The following is a 10,007-nucleotide window of genomic DNA, read 5'->3' as shown; positions in this document are numbered from 1 at the left end:
GCTAATAATTCAGATTTGCCCTTCTGAGGCTATTTTCTAGATCCTGTAGGTGTGCTTTATTGCTTTTTATTCTTTTTTCTTTTGTATTCTCTGTGTATTTTCAAATAGCCTGCCTTCAAGCTCACTAATTCTTTCTTCTGTTTCATCAGTTCTGCTATTAGAAGGCTGTGATGCATTATTCAGTTTGTCAGCTGCATTTTTAACTCCAGAGTTTCTGTTTGACTCTTCTTGATTATTTCAATTCCTTTGTTAAATTTATCTGATAGAATTCTGAATTCTTTCTGTGTATTATCTTGAATTTATTTGCATTCCCTCAAAACAGCTATTTTAAATTCTCTGCCTCAAAGAACGGATATCTCTGTTTTTCCAGGATTGGTCCCTGGTGCCTTATTTAGGTTATTTTGGTGAGGTCATGTTTTCCTGGATAGTCTTGATGCTTGTGGATGTTTGTCAGTGTCTGGGCATTGAAAGGTTAGGTATTTATTGTAGTCTCTGCAGTCTGGGCTTGTTTGTACCTGCCCTCTTTGGGAAGGCTTTGCAGTGCTTCAGAAGGACTTGGGTGTTGTGATCTAAGCTGTCTGAATTAGGGGCACCACACACTCAGTAATGCTGTGCTTCTTGCAGACCTGTACAGGTATCACCTTGGTAATCTTGAATAAGATCCAGAAGAATTCTCTGGATTACCAGGCAGAGACTCCTGTTCTCTCCCCTTACTTTCTCCCAAATAAATGGAATCTCTCTCTCTCTCTCTCTCTCTCTCTCTCTCTCTCTCTCTCTCTCTCACCACCTGGGGGTGAGATGACACAAGCACCCCTGTGACTACCACCACTGGGACTGTGCTGGGTCAGACCTGAAGCCAGCACAGCACTGGGTCTTGCCCCAGGCCTGCTCTAACCACTACCTGGATGCTGCTATGTTTGCTCAAGGCCCTAGGGCTCTACAGTCAGCAAGTAGTAAAGCCAGCCAGGCTTGTGTCCTTCCCTTCAGCATGTCAGGTTCCTCCAAGCCCCCAGTGAGTCTAGAGATACTGTCTGGTAACCAGAGCCTGCAGTTGAGAACCTTAGAAATCTTCCTGGTGCTCTGTTCTACTGTGGTTGAGCAGGCACCCAAACCACAAGACAAAGTCCATCCCACTCTTCCTTCCCCTTCGTTCAAGCAGAGGAACCGCACCCCCTGGCTACCACACTCCCAGGCTAATGCTGATGTTCACTTATGGCCCAGGGACTCTTCAGTCAGCTTGCGGTGAATGCTGTCTGGCTTAGGACTCACCCTTCAGGGCAGTGGGCTTCCTTTTGGCCCAGGGCAGGTTCAGAAATGCCATCCAAAAACCAAGGCCTGCAACCGGGGACCCCAAGAGCCTGCTTGGTGCCCCATCCCTCTGTGGCAAAGCTGGTACCTAAGATACAAGACAAAGTTCCTTTTACTTTTTCCTTCACTTTTCTCCAGCAGAAGGAGCTTTCCCCCATAGCCACCACACCTGGGAATGTGCTGAGTCTCACCGGAAGTCAGCGAGTCTGTCTCACCCAAGGCCCACAGCATACTACCTGAGTATTGCTGCTAGTTATTCAAGGCCCAAAGGCTCTTTACTCAGCAGGTGATGGGTCCTGCCAGGACTAGGTTGTTCCCTTCAAGGTAGCAGGTTCCCTCTGACCCAGGCTGCGTCTAAAAATGTTGTCCAAGAACTAGGGCTTAGAATGGGGTCCTCACAACTCTGACTGATGCTCTATCCTAATGTGGCTGAGCTGGTAACTAAACTGCAATACAAAGTCCTCCTTTCTCTCTCCTCTCAAGTGGAAGAAATGAACCTCTTTTGGAGCCACAAGCTGTGCTGCCTGGGGTTGGGGAGGGGTGGTGTAAGGACTCCCTTGGATGCCCTGGCTGACTAATGTACCTGAAAGAGACAAGGAGAAGGAAACCAAGTCAGAAAAACATACCTCAGGATATCATCCAGGAGAACTTCCCCAACTTAGAAAGACAGGCCAACATTCAAATTCAGGAAACCCAGAGAACCCCAGTAAGATACTCCATGAGTGCTCGCTTCGGCAGCACATATACTAAAATTGGAACGATACAGAGATTAGCATGGCCCCTGCGCAAGGATGACACGCAAATTCGTGAAGCGCTCCATATTTAAAAAAAAAAAAAAAAAAAAAAAAGATACTCCATGAGAAGTATCAACCCGAAGACACAAAATCTGCAGATTCTCCAGGGTTGAAATGAAAGAAAAAATGCTAAGAGCAGCCAGAAAGAAAGGCCAGGTCATCTACAAAGGGAAGCCCATCAGGCTAAAAGCGGACCTCTCATTGGAAACACTACAAGCCAGAAGAGATGGGGGCCAATATTCAACATTCTTAACGAAAAGAATTTTCAACCCCAAATTTCATATCCAGCCAAACTAAGCTTCATAAGCGAAGGAGAAATAACATCCTTTTCAGGACAAGCAAATGCTGAGGGAATTCGTCACTGCTAGGCCTGCCTTGCAAGAGCTCTTGAAATAACTGCTAAATATGGAAAGGAATAACTGTTACTAGCCACTACAAAAGCACACTGAAAGTATACAGACCAGTGACACTATTAAGCAACCACATAAACAAGTCAGCAAAATAACCAGCTAGCATCATGATTATAGGATCAAATTCACACATAATAATGTTAATCTTAAATGTAAATGGGTTAAATGCCCCAATTAAAAATACAGAATGGCAAGCTGGATAAAGAGCCAAGCCCCATTGGTATGGTGTCTTCAAGAGACCCATCTAATGTGCAAAGACACATATAGGCTCAAAATAAAAGGAAGAAGAAAATTTTACCAAGCAAATGGAAAACAGAAAAAAGCAGGGGTTATAATCCTAGTTTCTGAGAAAACAGACTTTAAACCAACAAAGATCAAAATAGACAAAGAATAGTATTACATAATGATAAAGAGTTCAATTCAACAAGAAAAGCTTGTTATCGTAAATATATATACAACAGTACAGAAGCACTTAGATTCATAAAACAAGTTCTTAGAGACCTTCAAAGAGACTTAGGCTCCACATGATAATAGGGGGAGACTTTAACATTCCACTGACAATATTAGACAGATCATCAAGCCAGAAAATTGTAACAAAGACATTCAGGACCTGAACTCAGCTCTGGATAAAGTGGACCTGATAGATATCTATGGAACTCTCCACCCAAAAACAACAGGATATATATTCTTCTTATTGCCACAAGGCACCTACTCTAAAATTGAAAACATAACGAGAAGTAAAGTACTTCTCAGCAAATGCAAAACAATGAACATAATAACAAGTCTCTCAGACTACAGCATAATAAAATTAGAAGTCATGATTTAAAAACTCACTCAAAGCCACACAACTGCATGAAAATTGAACAACATGCACCTGAATGATTCCTAGGTAAATAATGAAATTAAGGCAGAAATCAAGAAGTTATTTTTGAAACTAATGAGAAAAAACAGATAATGTACCAGAATCTCTGGGACACAGCTAAAACAGTGTTAAGAGGGAAATTTATAGCACTAAATGCCCATATCAAAAAGCTAGAAAGATCTCAAATCAATAACCTAGCATCACAACTAAAAGAACTAGAGAACCAAGAACAAACAAACCCCAAAGCTAGTAGAAGTCAAGAAATAATGAAGAGCAGAGCAGAACTGAAGGAGACAGAGACACACACACACACACACACAAAAACCCTTCAAAGGCCGGGCGCGGTGGCTCAAGCCTGTAATCCCAGCACTTTGGGAGGCCGAGGCGGGTGGGTCACGAGGTCAAGAGATCGAGACCATCCTGGTCAACATAGTGAAACCCCGTCTCTACTAAAAATACAAAACAAAAAAACAAACAAAAAAAACATTAGCTGGGCATGGTGGCATGTGCCTGTAATCCCAGCTACTCAGGAGGCTGAGGCAGGAGAATTGCCTGAACCCAGGAGGCGGAGGTTGTGGTGAGCCGAGATCGCGCCATTGCACTCCAGCCTGGGTAACAAGAGCGAAACTCCGTCTCAAAAAAAAAAAAAAAGTACATTTTGGCCGGGCGCGGTGGCTCAAGCCTGTAATCCCAGCACTTTGGGAGGCCGAGGCGGGTGGATCACAAGGTCGAGAGATCGAGACCAACCTGGTCAACATGGTGAAACCCCGTCTCTACTAAACATACAAAAAATTAGCTGGGCAAGGTGGCACGTGCCTGTAATCCCAGCTACTCAGGAGGCTGAGGCAGGAGAATTGCCTGAACCCAGGAGGCGGAGGTTGCGGTGAGCCGAGATCGTGCCATTGCACTCCAGCCTGGGTAAGAAGAGCGAAACTCCGTCTCAAAGAAAAAAAAAAAAACCTTCAAAAAAATCAACAAATCCAGAAGCTGGTTTGTTTTGAAAAAATTAATAAAATAGACTGCCAGCTAGACTAATAAAGAAGAAATGAGAGAAGAACTAAATAGATGCAATCGAAAACAATAAGGGGGATATCACCACTGACCCCATAGAAATAAAAACAACCATCAGAGAATACAATAAACACCTCTATGCACATAAACTAGAAGATCTGGAAGAAATGAATAAATTCCTGGACACAAACACCCTTCCAAGACTGAACCATAAGGAAACTGAATCCCTACAAAGACCAATAATAAGTTCTAAAACTGAGGCAGTAATAAATAATCTACCAACCAAAAAAAAAAAAAAAAAAAAAAAAAAAAAAAACACCCAGGACCAGATTGATTTACAGCTGAATCTTACCAGAGGTACAAAGAAGAGAGAGTGCCATTTCTACTGAAACTATTCCAAACAACTCAAAAGGAGGGACACCTCCATAACTCATTTTATGAGGCCAACACCATCCTGATACCAAAACCTGGCAGAGACAAAACAAAAAACTAAAACTTCAGGCCAATATCCCTGATGAACATCAATGCAAAAATCCTCAATAAGATAGTGGCAAACTGAATCCAGCAGCACATCAAAAAGTTTATACACCATGATCATTTTGGCTTCATCTCCAAGATGCAAGGTCGGTTTAACATACACAAATTAATAAATTTAATTCATCACATGAACAGAACTAAAGACAGAACCACATGATTTTCTCAATAGATGCAGAAAAGGCCTTTGATAAAATTCAACATCCCTTCATTTTAAAAACACTCAATAAACTAGGTATTGAAGGAACATACCCCAAAATAGTAAGAGCCATATTTGACAAACCTATAGCCAATATTATACTGAATGGGCAAAAGCTGGAAGAATTCAGCTTTCCTTTTGAAAACCATTACAAGACAAGGACACCCTCTCTCACCACTCAGATATCACAGATAAAGGGGTAGAAAGCTTATTTGAATAAATAATAGGAGAAAACTTTCCAAACCTAGGGAAATATATAACTATCCAGGTACACAGCTGGGTGTGGTGGTGCACATTTATAATTCCAGCTACTCAAGAGGATCACTTGAGCTGAGGAGTTCAACACCAGCCTGGGCAACATAGTAAGACTCCATCTCAAAAAACACACATGTACAGGAAGGTCAAAGGTCTCCAGTCAGATTCAATCTAAACAAGTCTACACAAGGATATATCATAATAAAACTGTTATAAAACAAAAGGAGGATTCTGAAAGCAACAAGATAAAAGAAGCATATCACACATGAGAGTTTCAATAAAGCTAACAGCAGACTTCTCAGCAGAAACTTTATAGGCTTGAAGAGAGTGGGATTATGTATTCAAAGTGCTGAAGGAAAAGAAACTGACAATGAGCTATACTTTGCTCCGCAAAGCTGTCCATTAGAAATGAAGGAGAGATAAAGACAAACAAAAGCTGAGGTGTTCATTGCTCCCAGACCCATCTTATAAGAATTGCTACTCAAGCCTGTCATCCCAGCACTTTGGGAGGCCGAGGCGGGTGGATCACGAGGTCGAGAGATCGAGACCATCCTGGTCAACATGGTGAAACCTTGTCTCTACTAAAAGTGCAAAAAAAAAACTAGCTGGGCGTGGTGGCGCGTGCCTGTAATCCCAGCTACTCAGGAGGCTGAGGCAGGAGAATTGCCTGAACCCAGGAGGCGGAGGTTGCGGTGAGCCGAGATCGCGCCATTGCACTCCAGCCTGGGTAACGAGAGCGAAACTCCGTCTCAAAAAAAAAAAAAAAAAAAAAAAAAAAAAAAGAATTGCTAAGGGGAGGTCTTCAAGCTGAAAGAAAGGATGCTAATTATTAACATGAAAACATACGCAGTTGACCTTTGAACAATTCAATGGCTGGGGCACTGACACCCCCATGCAGTTGAAAATCTGCATATAACTTGGACTCCCCAAGAATTTAACTACCAATAGCCTATTGTTGACCAAAAGCCTTACCAATAACATAAACAAAATTAACACATATTTTATAAATCACATATATATCTTATATTCTTACAATAAAGTAAGTTAGAGAAAAGAAAATAATAAGAAAGAGAAAATATATTTACTATTCATTAAATGGAAGTGGAACATTATAAAGGTCTTCATCCTCATTATCTTCATGTTGAGTAGGCTGAGAAAGAGGAGGAAGAAGAGGGATTGGTCTTACTGTCTCAGGGGTGGCAAAGGCAGAAGAAAATCCATGGATAAATAGATCCCATGCAGTTCAAAACTGTGTTATTCAAGCACCAACTGTATAAAGCTCTTGTGAAAACAAGTACATAGTCAAATTGAGAATACTTTAACACTATAATGGTGGTATATAAATAATTTATGTCCTTAGTATGAAAATTAAAAGACAAAATGTAAATTGTCACATCAAAAATGTAAATTAGGGGGTAAACATGTTGATTTTTTTTAAACAAAGTTAACCTGTTATCAGTTAAAGTAATCAATTTTAATCATAACATGTTATTGTAAGCCTCATGGTAACAACAAAGCAAAAAAAACTAGACTAGATACACAAAAGATAAAAAGTAAGGAATTAAAGCATACCACTAGAGAAAATCATCTAAACAGAACAGAAGACAATGAGAGGAAATAAAGAATGCTCTACAAAACAACTAGAAAACAATTAGCAAAATGGCAGTAGTAAGTCCTTACCTATCAGTAATTACTTTGAATGTAAATGGATTAAAATCCAATGAAAAGACATAAAGTGGAAGAGTGGAGTAAAAAAACAAGCCCCAGCTATATGCTGCCTGCAACAGACTCACTTTACCTTTACAGACACATAGAGATTGAAAGTGAAAGGATGGAAAAGATATTTCATACAAATGAAAACAAAAGGAGAGGAAGGGTAGCTATACTTAGATAAAATAAGACAAGGTCATTATATAGAGAGGTCAATTCATCAAGAGGATAAAGTAATTATAAATATAGTATATATGCACCCAATATTGGAGTACCTAAATATATAAAGCAAGTATCAATAGGTCTAAAGGTAAAAATAAGACTAGTAAAATAATAGTAGGGGACTTCAGTACCCCCACTTTCAGCAATTGGGCAGATCATCAGACAGAAAATCATTGAAATCATTTCCAACCAAACACTGGACTTAAACTATGCTTTGGACCAAATGGACCTAACAGACATTTACAGAATATTCCATCCAACAGCAGCCGAATGCACATTTCTCTCAAGCACACATGGAACATTATCCAGTACAGATCATATGTTAGGCCACAAATAACAAATTTAAGAAGACTGAAATAATGTTAAGTATCTTTTCCAACCTCAATGGTAAAAAACTAGAACTTGTTAACAGGAAGAATTTGGGAAATTTCACAAATACATAGAAATTAAACAACATGCTCCTGAATAACCAACGGGTCAAATAAATCACAAGAGAAATTAGAAAATATCTTGAGACAAATGGAAAAGGAAACACAGTATCAAAACTTATGAGATGCAGCAAAAACAATTCTAAGAGGGAAGTTTATAGTAATAAATACCTACATCAAAAAAGAAGAAAGGTCTCAAACAACCTAACGTTACACCTCAAGGAACTAGAAAAAGAAGAAACCAAGCCCAAAGTTAGTGAAAAGAAAGAAATAATAAAGATTAGCGCTCAAATAAATGAAATAGAGACTAGAAAACAAAAAAAAATATGAAAAAAATGAAGAGTTGATTATTTGAAAGGAAACCAAATAGACAAAGCTTTAGTTACATTAAGAAAAAAAGAGAGAAGACTCAAATAAGTAAACTCGGAATGAAAGAGGAGACATTACAATTAATACCACAGAAATACAAACAATCGCAAGAGCCTACTGTGAACAATTATTCACCAACAAATTAAATAACCTAGAAGAAATGGATAAAGTCCCAGTACATACAGTCTACTAAGAATGAATCATGAAGAAACAGAAAATCTGTACAGACCAACTAGAATTATGGAGATTGAAACAGTAATAGAAAATCTCCCACCAAATAAGAGAAAAGTCCAGGACCTAATAGCTTCACTATTGAATTCTACCAAATAGTTAAGAACTGATACTGGACTAGCATGGTGGTTCACAACTGTAATCCCAACACTTTGAGAGGCTGAGGCAGGAGGATTGTTTGAGGCCAAAAGTTAAAGACCAGCCTGGGAAATGTAGTGAGATCCTGTCTCTAAAAAAATAAAAATAAAAATAAAAAATTAGCCAAGCATGATGAGATAATAAATTTGTGTTATTTTGAATCACTAAATTTTGATAATTTGTTATACAGCAATAGACAAATAAAATGACATTTAACACAATCCCAGTGAAAAATCCCACTATAGAAACTGAAAATCTTATTCTAAAATTAATGACCTATAATAGCCAAAATAGCTTTGAAAAAGATTACTTATTCCACCTGACTTCAAGACTTAGCATAAAAACTACAGTAATTAAGACAATGTCACTGACATCAACATAGACTAATAGATCAATGGAACAAATAGAGTTCAGAACTAGGCTTATACATATATGGCCACTTTATATTTTTTAACTTGTTACAATGTTTATTTTTGTGAGATACACACTTTCCAAAAGATCTGCACTGTTCATACAGTAGTGTTTTATAAGCCACATTAATTTTTTTGTGTAACAAGTCATAAGGTTCTAAGTTGTTTGGCAATCTAATATTTTTACATTTGTTAGAGCTCATAATGTGGTCCTAGACTCCTAAAAGCCATCAGAAAAATTAGTCTTATTCTTTTGGAATCAGTTTACTAATAAGGATGGCAACAATCCAACATTTACGGATTTCTAGACAAGTAGCATCCTTTACTACTTTTTGGTAATTGCTTTTCCATTGGTTTCTAAAAAATTAACAAAATAGAAAAAATATTTGTACAGATGCTTCACTATAAAAAATACATGGATAACACATAAGTGCATGAAAAAATTATCAACATCATTATTAATTAGAGAAACACAGATTAAAACCACAATGAGATACCATTACACACTTATTACAATGGCTAAAATTAAAAAGGATCATACCAAGTATTGACAAAGATATAGAAAACCAAACTCTCATACACTGCTGGCAGGAATGAAAATGGTACAACCACCTTGGAAAACAGTTTGGAAATTTTAAAAAATTAAACACACACAGTTTTAATCCATGCATGCTGCTATAACAAATACCACAGACTGGGTAACTTATAAAGAACAGAAATTTCTCTCTCACAGTTCTGGAGGCTAGATATACAAGATCAAGGTGCTGGCAGCTTCCGTGTCTGATAAGGGCTCAGTCTCTGCTTCCAAGATGGAGCCTGGTTACTGCATCCTCCAGAGAGGACAAATGCTGTCATATGGTGGGAGGGGAAAACAGTTCCTTCACATCTTTTTTATAAAGTCATTAATTCCATTCATGAGAGCAGAGCTTTTATGCCCTAATCACCTCCCCAAAAGCTCCAACTTCTAATAACATCACCTTGGTAATCACAAAGGTTTCAATACTTGAAATTTGGAGGGACATATACATTCAAATTACAGCATACAGCTATCATATGATCCAGTCATTCTACTCCTGAGTATTTACCCAAGAAAACCAGGAATATACGTCCATATAAAGACTGGCAC

At 38.6% G+C, this 10,007-nt stretch overlaps 1 non-coding gene across 1 annotated transcript; it reads left to right on the top strand.

Annotated features, from left to right (window-relative positions):
* The first annotated feature begins 2,030 nt into the window (after positions 1-2,030).
* Positions 2,031-2,134, top strand: LOC120366438 (U6 spliceosomal RNA). Its single transcript, XR_005581105.2, has one exon. It is a non-coding gene; the product is annotated as a U6 spliceosomal RNA (small nuclear RNA).
* Positions 2,135-10,007: the final 7,873 nt, after the last annotated feature.

This window comes from Saimiri boliviensis, chromosome 2 (genome assembly GCF_048565385.1).
Source record: "Saimiri boliviensis isolate mSaiBol1 chromosome 2, mSaiBol1.pri, whole genome shotgun sequence".
In the NCBI taxonomy this organism is placed as follows: Eukaryota; Metazoa; Chordata; class Mammalia; order Primates; family Cebidae; genus Saimiri; species Saimiri boliviensis.
Note: the sequence above shows the minus strand (reverse complement) of the source record. Positions and strands in the feature narration are given on the sequence as shown.